The sequence below is a fragment of the Vulpes lagopus genome, chromosome 2, assembly GCF_018345385.1.
Source record: "Vulpes lagopus strain Blue_001 chromosome 2, ASM1834538v1, whole genome shotgun sequence".
Classification (NCBI taxonomy): domain Eukaryota; kingdom Metazoa; phylum Chordata; class Mammalia; order Carnivora; family Canidae; genus Vulpes; species Vulpes lagopus.
Window position 1 is genome coordinate 38,544,590 of NC_054825.1, and position 17,498 is coordinate 38,562,087.

The window sequence follows — 17,498 nt, forward strand, 5'->3', positions numbered from 1 at the left end:
GTGTGATGGAGAAGGTAAACACCGCTGTGTGGTTGGAACATAGGGTGTGCGGCTGGGGGTTCTGGAGATTATATCTGGTTTACCAGAAATGGATGTTACATTTGGTTTGGATTGTTTTCCCACAGAGGAGAGAAATCTGATGTCCAGAGGGGATAAGTCCCTTGCACCATCAGACCAGTAGGTGGAACAACCAGAAGTCTAACCCAGCTCAGCCACTTCTACTGTGCTTTCCCACCTTTTAAGCTACCAAGACATGGCCCATTCACATCCAGGCTCCTCAAGGAAGGATGCTGGTCTTAGGAATTTTACATGGCATCCTTGCCCAGGGCAGCAGTCATTCCTCACAACTACTGATAAGGAGTATGTGCTCTAGCACCACACATGTTCAGTATTTAATCATGGCAAACCCCCTAAAAGCAAGTATGAAATAAAGAGAAGGTGTGAAATGGCTCAAGTTCTGCTTGTTGGTTAATTTGGAACTAAGATGCCTCCTCAAGCAGTCTCACACCTGAACCCTCACCTTCTTTTCCCTTAAATGCACTGCTGGCCAGCCACAGGGCCCCCCTAGGGCCTCCCTGCCTGTCACTGACCACACCAGCCGTAACTGGGCCCTCTACATCCTAGCCCCTATGTGGTTCCCAAATCCATGCCCCTCTCTACATCGGTACCCCGACAGCCTTCCTGGAGCCTATGGCACATTGGTTGTTTTTACTCTTTTTTTAAAGGATGTCAGGCCACATTTTGAGGGACCTTAAATTAAGAGGATAGAATTTGCATGTGGGACATAAAATTAGATTTTTGGAAATATTATACTGGGAGTGTTATGAAGGAAGTATCAAGGGGAGTGACAGGAAGCATGAGAGGAAATGAGGAGGCGGCTGCTGTTAGCGGAGAGAAAACATGGGAAGGGTCAGTTCTGGGGTAGACTCCAGTGTTTGATGCCCAGCATGGGGCAAATTTGAACAACCCCCCTTCCTCTATATGAAAAAACTGTTTTTAGCAATAATCATGTGATAATTAGTGATACTCATTATTTTCTTAATCTTGTCTTTCGTTTTCAGTTAACGACTTAAAAATAATACCTGTCCATTTTAAATACATTTTTTCAGATTCAATAAAATAGTTTATGAATGAACTAAAATTTGCCCTTATCAAACCAAAAATGTTAAACCTCATACCTAATACTCCTGTTTCCTTGTTTTAAATTTTATGAACAAGTAAATATTCCCAATGACCACATCAAGGACACAAATGACAGAAATGAAATAGCTAAGTTCTTTTTCCTCTGGCCTAATATCACTGGGCTATCATCATGTGCTTTGAACCTATCATTTAAATTCAGGAATATGTATTGAAACAGTTTGAGAAACAAATAGGAACCCAGCTCAAATGGTTTTAAATTGTTACAAGCCTTCTCTTGAAATGGACCCATGTGGCCAACCTAGTCTAGCTGGTTAAAGACCAACTGTATAACTGGAAGTTTCCAAATTATGCTCCATAGAAAATGTGATGGTTATGAAAACATGTAATAAAAATTGGTATTTTGAAGCCTGCAAAATATATTGTTAAAATCAAAAGTGACTGCCTCGATTATTTAGAACATAAACTAATAAAAGATTTTGGAAGGGGAGAGGAGTGTTTTATCACTGACATCTAGAATTCCTGGTGACTTTAAGCTTTGTTTTTAAATTCATCAGGCTGTCTTACAGCCTGCACCATGCTGACCACTTCCACCCCCAGACTTGAGGGTAGGAGTGAAGATGGAGAGGGTGGGATGGTTTGGGGAACCACGGATAGATTATACGGGATTTGGTCATGACTGAGCATGGTTAGTGGTGAAGGGGGAAGAAAGGAAATATAACTCTATGAATGTGGACCACTTGCTAAGAGCCACCTGGATGCATTCAACTACCTCAAGGGTAACTTAAAACTCTCCGCTGTAGGGCCATCAGTGGGGACCATCCCTGAAAGGGAAGGACCAGATTTGCATAGGGAAGGCAGGACTGCTGAGCACTTGAGTCCTGAGTGTACCTTCATGCTCATCATGCTCATAGGCTGGAGCTTGAGAAGATGGGGCATACTACAGACTTGGGGGTAGGGTGAAGAGCCAGGAGGGTGCCCACAGGAGTGGCTCAGGAGCCTGGGAGCTCCTTCTCCCATCACTTGCTGGTCCTAGAGCTCTTCCAGTCACAGGATTGGAAGATACATTGCATTACATTCTGATTTCTCCCTCCCTTCAGAGTAGAACCTGCAGACACTTTACCTTCAAAGAAAAAGTTTTAAAAACATCATTCAAGAAAATCCTATCATCCATCAAGATGAAATTTGGAATTCTTAAGACAAAAAGAAGTTAACTCCTCTCTCTCCAGTGTCTGTGGGGAGTCTCCCTGACCTCATTATTTCTGCTGTTGAAATAACAGCAGAAATCCCCTCTCTGTTGCCTGCCAACTCCACCCTTCTGAGCCTCTAGACCAAGGGGACCTACCTGAGAATACTGGATTCAGATGCTTAAGAAAGTAGGGACTTCCTGTTACCATGGCTCCCCGGGCAGGTAGCCGAGAGTGCTGGATCCCCTCTTTGCTAGAATTCAATAAAGAAGATTAAAAAACAAAGACAATCAAGGGATCTGAAAAATCCTTGAAGACAAAGAGCACTTAGCAGGCTGCTGGAAGCTCAGTTGGGGAGAGAGATTTTCACCCTGGGGACATGTTAAAATCACCCAGCCAGCAACAACAAAAACAACCACCAAAAACATGCAGTGTGGAGACCACTCCAGACCAATGAGGCCAGAGTTTCTGTAAGTAGGGCCCAGGTATAAGAAACATTTGCCTAGAAATTCTATAAGTGACTCTAATGTGTAGCTGGCGCTGCTCAGGTGAGACACCTGTAAAATGCAGAAGAGTCAGAAAACCTGGGTTTGGTTGTGGTCACTTCAGTGCCTACAGACCTTCCATGGCTTTGCAATGTATTGAGAATAAATTCGAGCATTTTACCAGGTCCAGTGCATATTACCTGTGCAGCCCCAGTTGTATTCACCCCCGTTTATCTTTTCTTTTGACCTTGCTTATGATGTTGTCTCTTATTTTTGTAAAGATTAACCTAATCAGATTTATCAATCTTTCTTGTTGCTGTTTCTGGATTTTGAATCATACTTAGAGATGTTTTCTCCATTTATTTTATTTTTTTAAAGATTTTATTTATTTATTCATCACACACACACACACACACACAAACACACACACACACACACACACACACACACACACACACACACACACGGGGGCAGGGGCAGAGACAGGTAGAGGGAGAAGCAGGCTCCATGCGGGGAGCCCTACGTGGGACTCGATTCCGGGTTTCCAAGGATCACGCCCTGGGCTGAAGGTGGCGCTAAACCGCTGAGCCACCTGGGCTGCCCTGTTTTCTACATTTAAAAGTTACAAAGTTATTTCACTTAGCGTTTTTTTAGTACTTGTATGATGGCTTTACCTCTCCTAAGTGCTAAGCATTCACACCCTAACCATTTCTTCAATTCCTGTGCACTCCTCGTGTCATGTGGGTCAGGTTTTCTGGCTCCCTCGGCCCAACCTTCATGCTTGCCTGCACGGCACCCCAGTAGCACCATTCACTTGCCACTATCACACCATTACTACTCAGTTTTATTTCCAGTTTATTTTTCTCCTCCTCCTTAAAAGCAGGATTCCACTTTGCACAAGGCATCACTGGTGCCTTGTGTTATATTTAGTTTATTGTAGGTATTCAGTGAACGCTTTTGAATGCACGGATAAGTGAATGGTGGTTATTTATTTCTTGAAAAGTGTAGGAGTATGCTTCTTTAGTGCTATTCCAATCATGATGGTGTCTATTCCTGCTTCTGCCAAGAAATAGGCCTTTAACCCTCAACCTCCAACATTTCACTCCTCTCCTTTTATGCCTAAATATCCTTAGATGTAGAATGAGGTCACTGGGCTAAGTTATGTTTCTGAGCCTTAAAAATCCGCTATTCTGGGCTCCATGTCAAATGATCTCAACTCTATCCATCCAGAAAGTACATTTCAGCTAATTTCTGTGGGAGGAAATAACTTGACCTTCTTGCCTGCATCTTTGAAAGATTTTTCTGAATGACTTGAGACAATAAGAACATCTGCACAGAGTAAGCAAGGCTAGAGCAAAAAGAAGCTGTTCATGCTCTTCCATTTATTTGTGACTCAATTGTCTTCAGCAACAAGGCTTTGTTCTGCGGCCTAGGACACATGGCTGGCAGCAACACAGGAGCTGCGCTATAAGCATATACACTGGCATCTGCAGAATGTAGATTCCATTTGCAAGTCACTGAATCTGACATCCTGGCTCATGCCCTGAAGGAAAAAGTTTAACTTTGCCAATCCCAAGCTGTGGTAGCTTGGTCTGCAGCACTTCAGGGCATAAAAGAAAGAGATGCCAGCCAGCCCAGCACTCCAGGGCCTCTGCCCAGGGACGCAGGTTACTCAGGCCAAGGTGCAGGGTGCAGGGGAGCATGGCCCAACTCCCATTGGGGCCTGGCCACATCCACAAGGTGGTGAGCTCCGCTGTTCTTCAGAGGTGAGTCATCCTGTATCTCCAGAGGTTCAAAGACCCTGTGATCTAAGGATTTCCAGGAAGATAGTGATCAATTTCACTTGCCCCATTCAGTTGATAAGTGAATTTACTATGATCTCTAGACTCACTCTGTGTGAGGCTCCATTTTGGAGGTGGGGATACATGGCGGACAGATAGGCTTGGAAACTTTAGAACAATGCTTCTCAAAATTGGCTACACAAAGGAATCACCTGGGAAGCTTTTAAATATTCCAATGCTCAGGCTGCTCATGGGACCACTTACACCAGAAAAAAATCTGGTGGCAGGTCGAGACATTACTATTTTTTAAAGCTCTCCAGGTAATTCCTACATGTAGCCAAGGTTGAAACTCTTGGTTTTAGAACCTGCAGTCTAGAGAAGAAATAGATGAGTTAAATGAAATGGGATAGCATCTTTGCCAAGATGAACAGGGTAGCTGGTAGCACGCGGTGACACATGCAACTCAAGCATGGCAGGGAGAAATGACAGCTAGGCTGAGATCTGGGAGAAGGAGTTATGGAGATGAAATACATGGTTGGGGAATGAGAGATGGGTTTAAAGGTGTAAGGACGAATGTCCTTGTGAGGCACAGGGAGATGGTTGATTAGAGCACAGGAGGAGGCCTACAGAAGGAAACATTTCCTAGAGTAGTGGCAAAGGCAAGGTGATATCATCTGTTAACTTAGAGAAAAACAGGTGGAAAGGAAAATCGGGAGAGGAAGAAGAGTTCCATTAACATCTTAAACTTGAAATGTTTATCTATTCAGATAGGAATATCCAATTGACAACTGGGTTTGCCTGGGAAGAAGACATACAACAAAGTTGCAGCAGATACCTTTGCCCACCCAATATCTACCCTCCTTTCTTTCTTGATTCTGGAGCTCTTGTTTCTTTGTGCCCATGTTCTCACGGGTAGAGATTGAATCCCAGCTCAGAGCTGAATCCTGAATACTCAAAGCCAATTATTACAGATTCATTCTTTAAGCTGCTGATTTATTTTTAATTAACATTTTATTTTTGGATAATTATAGATCCACATGCAGTAGTTAGAAATAATACAGGAAGATGCTGTATACTCTCCACCCAACTTTCTCCAGTGAGTCACATCTGGCAAAATCATCCCGTGATACCAAAATTATGATTTTTAACATTGACATAGCACATCAATTTCACTCAGATTGATATTTTACTTGTACCCATGTGTGTCTGGGGAGGGAGTATTTAGTTCGATGCAATTTTATCACAGATGTAGGTTCCTGTATCCACCATGACAGTCCTATTGGAGACAGGCATCTTTTGAATTACTCTTTTATAACTACACCCATTCTGTCTTGTCCCAAGCACCAATTGATCTTAACTCCTGGCAACCACTCATCTGCTCTACATCTGTATAGTTTTGTCACTTCAAGAATGTTGAATGAATGGAATCATACAGTATGTAATGTTTTGTGTTACTTGGCATAAGTCCCCCTAGCTTCACCCAAGCTGTTATGTGTTAATAGTTCTTTCCTTTTCCTTGCTGAGCAGTCTTCCATGGTGTAATGGTTACCTTTCTGTGTCAACTTTACTGGTACGGGGGTGCCCAAATATTTGGGGGCGTTTTTTGATGAAGTTAACATTAAAATTGGTAGACTGAGTAAAGCAGACTGCCCTCCAGGATGTGGGTGGGCCCCACCCAATTAACTGAAGACCTGAATAGGATGGTAAGGCTGACACTTCCCCAAGAAAGAGGGAAATCCTTCTACCTGATAGCCTCCAAATTGGGACGATGGCTTTTTTTCCTGCCTTTGGACTTAAACTGAGAGACATCAGCTCTCCCTGGGTCTAGAGCCAGATGATTTTTGAACTGGGGCTGCAACATCAGATCCCCTGATTTTGAGGTCTTCAGACTTGAAGCTCAACCATCAGCTCTCCTGGGTTTCTAGCTTGCCAAAAGTCCCTACAGATCTTGGGACTTGCCAGCCTCCATAATCACATGGGACAATTCCTTATAGTAATTTCTCTCTCTTTCTTTTCATATAAATATTATATTACCCAACATGTATTATTATACATCATATATTACTACATATATTAGAAAATATATATATACTACATATAAATAATACTAAATTATATTATGTTGCATTATTGTGAATTATTGTCTGTATACTATTATTCTCTGGAAATCCCTGCCTGATACACACAGTATGTGTGTACTGCAGTTTGTCTGACCATTCACCCACTGAAGGGGGCCATCTGGGCTGTTTCCAGCTTTTGGCTATTATGAACATTTTGGCTATGAACATCCATGTATAGGTTTTCACATGCACTTAGCATTTCATTTTTCTGGGATAAATGCTCAAGAGTGCAATTGCTGGATTATCTGATAGTGCATGTTTACTTTTATAAGAGACTTTCATACTCTTTTCCTGGGCGGCTGTGCATTTTACATTCTACAGGATTAGGTAACATCATTACTTTTATTTTACCATTATGATAGGTACGTAGTCACATCTCATTTTTGTTTTTATTTGCATTTTTCTAATGGCTACTGAAGTCAAACATCTTTTCATTTTGTGTCGATTTCTAAGGCTTATAGTTGTATTTGGCAGGGGAAAGCAGAGAGAGAGATGAGTCTACCTTATCCTTGAAGCAGGGTGACAACAAGGTTAGATTTGAGTTTTTGAAATGAGAGGCAGTGGTCTGGAGTCAGTTGGGTCTGCATTCTACACCAGCCTTTCTGCTCACTCAGTGTCACCCAGGCTATTGGAAACATCTTTAAGAGCATTTCTTATGTGCAAAATAGGGAGAATGGGACTATCTACTTTGTAGGATCTTTGTGGGGAATAAATGAGATCACAGGTCTAAAGTGCTCACTGCAGTGCCTGACACATTGATTACTGTTAATACAATCATGATTCCAGAAAGATGAAGGCAGGAAGGACTGGAGCAAGATAAGATTTAGAACAGAGAAACTACTCGGAAAATTTCTGATTTTCCAAGCAGAAATGATGAATGCCTGAATCCCAACGATGGCAGGAAATTTCCTCCCTTAAATGTCATTTGCCGAGAATACTGGTTTGGTCAAATCACATTTGCAGGATTCTTAGGCAATCAATAGCTCTGAGCACACATTCCTTTCTTGTAAAAAGCACAGCACTTGGGACAAATGCTCAGGAAATGCCTGATTGCTTACTATTTTATGACAAGCCTCTCTAGGAGCTCTGCGGGGGTGGCTGAGCTGGAATCCAGAACGGAGACCTCGGGGAAGGCTTCTTGAAACTACAACAGCAGAAGTAGCCACACCACTAGAGCACAGTAGTCCCAGACCCAACAGGAGAACTTGCTGGTGAAGGTCAACCTGTGCCCCCCTCTCAGGTGGGGCACAGCCACCCGTGGGGCTGCTGGGCTTAGGGGAGGACCTTTCCCAGATGAAGACTGAAGACAGGACAGGACGGGCTCCCAATGGCAGTTCTTACTTTTTTTTTTCCAATGGCAGTTCTATTGCTTTCAGAGAAATCCACTTCTTTGAGAATTTCCATTGTACTTCTGAGATCTCTCTGCTGAGTCACTTCTTGTCCCTAGAGGTTATTTCAAAGCAATCTGGTGCACTTAATTAGAGTCATGGCCCAGGTTCACATGCCACTCATTATCTGTGTGACCTTGAGCAAGTCACCTCCTCTCTCTGAACATTAATTTTTCATCTTTAAGTTGAGAATACTCTGTAAATGAAATCAGGTAGTATATGATCTTATGATATTGGCCTTTTTGCCATGGTTGCATGATTCTACACATGTGACAAATTGCCACAGAACTATACAGACACACTTTATGCTAATGTCAGTTGTCAGTTTCTTAATTTTGGTATTGTCCTGTAGCTAAATAGGATGTAACCATGAGGGGAAACTGGGTGAAGGGTATGGGGCACCTCTCCATACTATCCTCGAATCTTCCTGTGACTCTATAATTAGTTCAAATTAAAAGTTTTTAAAGGTGTTTTAAAAAGTGATGGTATCCACTTGATAATTGATGTGAGGGCTAGATGTGATAACAGATGTGAAAATGCTTTGTAAGCTAGAAGGTGCTATGCCCTCCGCATGCATGTTGGTTCTCTCCCTCCTTCTGTGTGGGAGTGTGTGCATGCATGCACGCACACATGTGCACAAGTAAATGAAAGCATTTGGAAATTGGACAGTTGAAGGAATATCTACTTTGGTTAGTCTTTGCTGGAGAGACTTGATCTTCAGATCAATAAAGGTAAAAGGGAATAAAGAGGTAGAGCAGGCATGGATCTTGCACCAAAGTAACTTTACCAAAGCAGCAAGTCCCCAAAGATTTGGATACAGTGACATTTTCTTTTCCAAAGCATGCAAGTCCTGTGGTAGACATATATCTTTGGGGCAGTAGGAAGAATATGGATTTTGGAGTCAGATCTGAGTTCAAATCCTTATTCAATCACTTTTTAGCTGTTGGTCTTGGGACGAATCACTTAGTGTCCCTCAGTTTCCTTCTCAGTGTGGGGACCACATGCACAATTGAGGATACCATGTCCAGCACAGCGCCTGACACAGAGCAATAAACGTTCATGTCCTTGGTGCTCCACTGGCTTCTCTTCTAGCACATGAGGTGGCCAAGAGGGTTACAGATTTACAGAGTAACTCTGCTCTCCAGGGAAAAACATTTGGCCTGAGCTCCAGGAGTATCTTACTTCCTAGAGACCACTAGCAAAGCTGTCCATGGGGGACCAGGCACCAAAAGATCATCTGGCATAATCTGTAAAGATAAGGGGTTTTCCCGGAAAACAGAGTGGCTGAGGTTCGCTCTGTGGTTAGAACAATTATGGCTGGTTTGAGCAAGGAAGGAAAATTCTTTAGCTCAGAACAAGTGTTCTGGTTGCAAAAGATCTCAGAATAAGAAATGTTCATTTGTGCCTGGGGAGGAAAGTTGTAGGGAGATAGCCCGTAAGCTTGATGCTGCTGTTTTCTGAATCTATGGCTAAAGGCGATGTTGCACATCTAATCTGGCACAAAGGCTAGGCCTCTGGGACTGAAAGAGTTGATCATGGAACCACAGAGTAAGGAGGGAAGGATGCTCATCTCCTTCCCTGCAGAGGAGGGGAAATGAGGCTAGAGGAAGGAAAGGGATGTGTCCAAGGCCACGAGAACAGGCCAGAACAAGGGCTGCTTTCCTGACTCCAACACCAGGGCTATCTTCTCAAGGTAGTGGCCTTGTCTACACAGGCCTCTAGACAGCCCAAGGGCCTCACCACAACTGAGTGTGAGCCTGCCCTAAAGCAAACCATGGACCCCAGCTTATCTTCTGTCTTGCTTCCGTGGGACAAGGGAAGGCCAAGGGGAGAGGGAACTAGGGAGAGGAGAGGAGAGGAGTGGGGAAGCTGGCGTTGTCTCCTGGTTCAGTCGAGGACCCTACCCCAAGTCTGCCCCCTCCCCCAGGGTGGTGAAGCCACCTCCACAGGCTCCCATAGGCACCCTGTGTACATGCTTGTCTTCTCTACTCACTGACCAAACCCTCTTCTCTCACCACAATTGGATTAAGTCCCTCTTCTGTGCTCCCACGGTCCCCTACTCTGGACACTGCACAAGTGGTTTCTCCATTGGTGACTATCAGCCAGGGGGGCAAGACTGCATACTGCTTCGTGTGCCCTTGGTATTTGAAAAGTGCCCCTAGTAGCCATGTGAATGTTTCCTGAAGAAAGGCTGGTTGGTTTCAGTTCTTTCCAGTTAGGCTCCAGCCCTAGAACTCTCCACATGTGAGATTTGGGAATCTTCTTCTTAACTCTGTGGCTTGGGGCATCTGTGTCTGGCATTCCTGCTGGAAGAAGCTCACACGTGTGTGTGTGTGCACATACACACACAGCTCCTTGGGTTCTCAGTAAAGAAGGTATTCTGGTTAAGGATGTCCTTGCTTTTAAGGCTGAGTCCTGACTAGAAGGGCTCTTGGTTCTGTAGACCCTGGCATGAGTGAATTTAGCATCTGTTTTACTATTTCCAAGAGACCCCAAAATTCCATGGCACATAATAGTTTTGTTATTTGAAGTTTTATGTGTGGAGATGCTGTCCCACATAAGCAAGAAATGTAAATAGTAAATGGCCTGGATGGGGGTTCATCAATGCACCAGTTCCTCTGGGCTCTGGACTCACTATCACAGGGAAAGGGAGGAGGGTCCTCTGTGAGACATAAATCTTTGCAGAGACAGTAGAAACCACAGGGCCCATGGATGTGACTTATGGGATCGTGTCAGAAGCTTCTACATATATGTCTGTCATTCCCAATGTGAGTGGCTGTCAAGGTCCAACTGTCTCTTAAGGGTCTGGTTTACTAGCCTGCCTTCTTTGCTTATGCACCTAACTGGATTGAGGCAGGGAAGTGGGTTTGGATATGGGAAACAATGCTCCTTTTTCCCCCTCTGCTTAGCAAAACAAAGAATATTGGTACCTGAAAAACATAAATCCAACACATTTAATCCAACATATCTGTGTGAAAGGTACAGTATTCTAGGAAATGGGGATGGAGCAGCAAATAAGATATGATTAGTGCATAATCCCCTGTATTATATTTGCCTAAAATAAGCCCAAAGTTTATGAATGCCCTTAGGAGCTAAAAGCAAAGAGTTAAGGAAGAAAGAGATTAAGTTTTGGCTTAATGGAAAGAGTGGGGTGTTGAAGGAGTAAGGGATTCAAAGCTCCCTCAGTCTGTGAAGGGATGGGACTTCCCAGGATGCATATGGTGACCATTTGTTTCATTTGCCTAGAGCTCATTATCTTCCCCTTTGGCAATAGCATCTTGATTTTCCTTTGAGGAATTACTTTCTTTCCAAATCTCTATCTTTTGTAGGCTTTTTGCCTCCCTCTCCTTCCCTACTACCTGTCCCCCAGCTCCAGGAATAACTAACCAGTGTAGTTCATCCCTCTGACCACACTGACTTATTTAGGAATAGAGTCATGGTTATATTGATGGAATGAGATTCTGCATGGCATTTTTGTAAGAATTCCTAGAATAGAAGATCTTATTGGCTATTGTTGCTAAATCAGTTCAATATAAGTCTGAAACCCTTGATTCTGGAACCACAAGGAGAGTGAAAGGAGACTTGAAAGGTAGATTCATGATGACATTGTTGGAGTGCCTGGATCCAGCTGTGCCTATAGTCAAATCTTTCATGTTATAGGAGATAATACATTCCTTTTGTGATTAAGCCATTTTTAAAAAAGATTTTATTTATTTATTCACAAGAGACATGGAGAGAGAGAGAGGGAGAGAGAGAGAGAGAGAGAGAGAGAGGCAGAGACACAAGCAGAAGGAGAAGCAGGCTCTGTGCAGGGAGCCCAACGTGGGACTCCATCCTGGGTCTCCAGGATCACACCCTGGGCTGAATGTGGTGCTAAACTGCTGAGCCAGTGGGCTGCACCTATTTTGATTTAAGATCCTGTAACTTGGGGGCATCTGGGTGGCTCAGTCAGTTAAGTATTTGTCTTTGGCTCAGCTCATGATCCCAAGACCCTGGGTTGGAGCCCCATGTCGGGCTCCCTGCTCAGGTGGGGGGAGTCTGCTTCTCCCTCTGCCTGCCACTCCCTCTGCTTGTGCTCTCTGTCTCTGTCTCTCTCTGTCAAACAAATAAACAAAGAAATAAACAACTACAATCTTTAAAAAATGAGAGAGAGATTCTGTCTTTTGTAAAGGACAGAAAGTGAAAGAATCCTGAGTAAAGGAACCAGCTCCAATTCAAGATGCAGAAGAAACATGGTGGCAAGTCTCTGTGCTGGGAAGGTTGGCAGAAATGTGGTCTCTCAAGTAGCATTGCTTTCTGGTCTCCAAGAAACCACGTGCCACCTGGAAAAAGAATATCCTCCAGGACTAGTTTCTATGTGGAGACTCTGGTCATTCCACCAAGAGATACACTGTATTGTCCTCTGAGATGTTCAGCAAATATAGTATTCTCACATAACCCACATCTCCACGGAGCAGCCTCCAAGGTGAAAAGGAGAGGAGGTACTAATATCATCAAGCTAGCACCCTATTGAAGGGTGGATTGGATGTGCAGCTGTAGCTAAATGATCAGGAGGTATCAGTGGCCCTTAGTGTGTGTCCCCTGAACTGTTGTACCAGAGTCATGATCTGTGCCTCTGGTCTCCCTCTCTGCCCCCACCCCCTCAGCTTATCACTCTGTAGACCTGTGCCCCAGGTGGTCTTTCCAAACAGGAGATGTGATCTTTTTGAAAGTCTCTGGTTCTTGGCAAACAGAACTGAGTTCAGACTTTTAGCATTGCCTTTACCTCCTGGTCTCCGGGTGCTTCTGCTCCCACTGCTGGGCCTGCTCTCCGTCTTGAAGGATCCAGCACCCCTGACCACATGCTTTTCTGAAGCTCCCCTCTGCTGTGCTCTCTGACCCTCTATAGTTACCAGCTTTGTCGGCTGTCTTGCCACAGGCATCCAGGGAAAGAAGCCTACAGGCCCTGGGGAGCTGTACCACATAGAGAAGCTGTTTTCAGGTTGCCATTAGGTTGTGCAAGACAGAGCTCTTCAAGGCAGCTCCTGAGTCCACAGAGGTATGTCTTTCAACAGAAAAGTCAAGTCCAGTGTATTGTTCTGACTCCAGGCTGATGGTTTCTAGCAGGATCAACGCTCTCTCAGGTACCTGAGAGGGGTACACACACAGCATCGGGGGGTTCTCTTTCAACCATCTGGAGGTGTCATGCTAGTGGTTGGGAGAGGAAAATAAGAAGACCTCCAGGGTGTTTTTCTGGTTGACAGTGCTGAGACTGCACATAGAACTGTCCAGTTTGAGAGATTGGTCCCAAGGGAGCCTGATGTCTGCTCCAAGGCCAGAACTGGAAAAGAGACAGCGAGCTCTTGACTATAATGCTCAACATTTTGAGAACAGAGAGAAGATAAGATTTCTTTTTCATCCTGTACCTTAGTTTTCTTCCTTCTAGATCAAGAAATCTGTTCTTTTTTGTGGTTCTAGACAAACTTTAATGAAAAGATGCTTGTCCTAGACCAGGAAATGAGGAGGTATTGGTCAAAGGGTACAAACTTTCAGTTATAAGTTCTGGGGATCTAACATGCAGCATGGCATCAGGGTCTGCACACAGACCCAGGAAGATGTGTGTGCAAGAGGCTTTGGGGACTAGCTTGGGAAGAGAAAAACTAGATTGGGTAGAGGTTTAATCGTGATGCACCAGGAGACTTGCTGAGCCCACAGGGAGCACTAAAATCAGTATGGCCTTTGAAAGTTGCCCCACTTTGAGGTACATGTGTTGGATCTCAGTACCTCTGACCCTGTAACCAGGCAGAGGAGGCAAGTGCATAACCTGGGAACAGTTGCTTTTGGCACGTAGAGCAGTGAGCCCTGGCCAGCAGCAGCCAGGCAGCTGAGGAATGGGCACCTCATGCCTAAAAGGGTATCTCAGCAGGGTACTGAGGCACCCACCAAGATGTTTCGGCTTGGGCAACACAGCAGAAGAAGGAGGGAGAAGAGGCCTGGTCCATGGCATCTGGAAATCTAAGTCTTCTATAGGTGGATCATGCCAGCTTGCAGCCACAATGAGGGCAATAGCAGTAGACAGTTGTCTTCTGGGGTCTGCATGTGGTGTGCCAGGCCCTGGGTGAGCACATTGTTTATACGCATAGCTCCTTTAATTTCCACAACTGCCTCATGAGATTCATGTGGGTTAGGAAACTGACACTCAGATGGGGTTTTGGTAACTTGCTCCAGGTTGCATTGCTGGAGGGGAGGGGGAAAGAGAGAGGGGAGCAAGCATTGCCCTGTCTACATTGGAGCCTGACCCTCTGCAACAGTTCCTGCAGCCTCTGTATCTGACACTGACAGGCTGGCAGGGCGTGGAGGAATGCTATCAGTGGCTGTCCTGGAGTCCTGTATTGGGGATGATGACCAGGGACTATGGAGATTTGTTCAGTTTTATTTTTTTAATATTTATTTATTTGAGAGGAGAGAGAGAGAGAGAGAGAGAGAGCGCTCACCTAGAGGGAGAGAGAAGGAGAGGGAGAAGCAGTCTCTCCATTGAGCAGGGAGTGTGATGCAGAGCTCAATCCCAGGACCCTGAGATCATGATCTGAGTCAAAGGCAGACGCTTAACTGACTGAGCCACCTAGGTGCCCGCCACCTTTTAAAGTAAGCTCTACACCCAGTGAGGAGCCCAACATAGGGCTTGAACTCATGACCCTGACTGAGATCGAGACCTGAGCTGAATTCAAGAGTGGGACACTTAATCACTTAACCCAGGCACCCTGATTTGTCCAGTTTTTACAGCCCCCACTATGTTAAGTTCAGGCTTGGCTGATAGCATGGAATCTAGAAATGTTGTGCTCTAGTCACGAGACAATTGAGGACTCCTGGGGCCTGCTCTTATGTGAAGTAGCCTGTCCCCCTGCCTGAAGGCCTATGTCCATGCCAGTTCTACATTATTGTCAACAGAGGTGTGTGCACTGCCAAGTTCTTTGCTGATGTGCCCAGAGCATGAGGAGTAGAATGAAGCAAGATCAGAACCAGGGAGGGGACCCAAACCCCTCTCACTAGACTACAGCATCTCCCAGGCCTGTTGACTGGCAGCTGTCCTGCTCAGGTTTCCTGCAGGGAAGAGGGCTAGGGGTGGGCTCATCCAGAGCAAGACTAAGAGCCTAGGGTTCAAGTCAGCAGGAGGAGGGATGCTCAACCAGAGATACAGTACATGGGGAGTGGGTGGTAGGCCCGTGAGGAGAGAAGCCAGCATAGTCCAGAGTGGAGATACATGCAGGTGGCTTGTGCAAGCAAGACTTCCAAGGAAGCCTTGGCAGTGTTTATGCAGGTTCTGAGTGTTGCCTGTAGATTTCTGGGTAGAGAACCAGCACTGTGGGCATTGCCTATCCAGAGATGGCCCTCAACATCATCATAGAGGCATGTGTGCCCTGACACTCTCTCAGGCCCAGGAACTTCAACCTCCCCAAGTGCTCCCTGACCCCATGCTGCTTGCAGAATCAAGTCCAGCCTTCTTCCACCTGGTCCCACCAACCTTGGTAACTATAGATAGGATTAATTGTCACCGTGGAAACTTCTAGAAACACCGAATAACTGGCTTGTTTTCTGGAAGGAGAAGAATGTCCGCCTCAACTTGGCAAGGACCCGAAGGGTTCTGTTACTCTTCTCAGGGTGGTGACACTGTGGAGTGTCTACCTATGCTTACACTATCAGACAGAAGGCAGCTGGCCAGGCAATCTTGAACTGCCCTTCTATGATTTGGAGAACTTCAGGAATTCTCATTTATTGTTAAGCCCTTTTGTTTTTCAGAGAGAAAAAATATGAATTGAAGCATTGTTGATTTCCCTGGAGCCCTGAAGCCAGCAGCATCTGGAGTCCCCACCCTCATTTGGTGGCTGCACAGGGAGGTGCCTTCCATAGCCTCATGGTCCCCCCACTTTTCTGGTCTGCATGTATGCCCTGGCCTAGTTTCAGAGTCAGTCATAGACCTATGAGTGAAGACAAAAGTGCAAGATGACGTGGCTGTGAGGATACAGAGGACAAACAAGAGGTCCAAGGACTGTTGGAGAAGGGACAGTTGGGGGCACACACAGGTGCTCGAACCAGGGTTTGTGCTGGGGGGCTCCAGGTCTGTCACTTATCCTTCTGAGATTTAGGTTTCTTTCCTGGTAAAAAGGAATTCTTTCACCTAATAATATGAATCTCTGCCCTCGTTCCTCCCAGGATTGTGAGAGAAGAAAACTGATGTGCAGCAGGATGCTTCCCTGAGCAAGGGAGGGCTCTGCAAATGTTCATCGTTCCTGGCGAGAAATGGCAACACTGCTATGAAATTGTGAGGTTTGGCTTCAACCCTAAGTTTTGGAACTCTCTTTTTAAAATTTCACTGTAACACAGATGGAAACAGAATTTTTAAGTGAAGGAATAACGAAAAGAAAAGTGGAGAGGGCATGTCTGCCTACTCATTTGTGAGTGCCTGCTGGAGATCTCAGGCGTCCTGGCAGTTCCGGACATGAATATGGATCACGCCTGTACTTACCCTGTTTGGCAAATTCAATTTTTTAGATTTCATTCAGACAATGATGATCAATTCGCTAACTTGATTTTGGGTCCCATGCCTTTGTTTGTGGGCTAACTGGAAGGAGCCTGCCGCCATGCAGACATCTTGAGCACATCTGACTTCAGCCAGCCTAGCAGAAGCAGGGGAGCCCTGGAGTCAACGCGAGCCTCCCCTGATAGTCTAGTCAACAGGGCAGCTGCTGGGAGTTCAGGGTTGTCAAGCAGATTCGGGGGTGACGTTCTCAGAAAAGGAGTCGTGGGAAAGGCTGAGCAAACCTAAGCCTTTCTCTGTGCCTTCGATTACATAGACAAGGACCGGGCAAAAAATCTGCACCAACACTCATACACCCTGGACAGCCCTGCTGGAATCTTCTTGAGCTGAATCTTGTGGTTCAGCTATACCATGTCAGCTCACCCCCCTTGCTGTGTTCTGGGGGAGGAAGCCCCCCCCCACCTTGACTTCTCAAGTAGGGGTCTCCTGTGACGAGCATGGAGCAGAGCACCAGAGGTCCAGGTTTCTAGACGCTGTGGCCAGGGCTACATTTCTTTGGGCGGGAGTTCATTGTTCCATCTTTTTTGGCCTTTGTCTTGGGTCAAGAGAACTGTTCAACATTCTGTAATTATTTATTTGGTCTCCAACCCTATTCTAAGTTATATACAACTCGCTGCTTTGCCTCACAAGGATTTTCTGGCATTTTCAATATTTATGTCTCTGAGCATTAGCTGAGAAAAATGTGGTTGCAGTCTAGGGCACAGATGACAGTAAGTTTTTACTAATACATTAATTTACACTCTTCTTTAGTCTATGAAAATAACACAGAGTTTGTATGTTCCAAACCCTGCCTTGTGCACTGGGGCTTCAATAATGACCCCT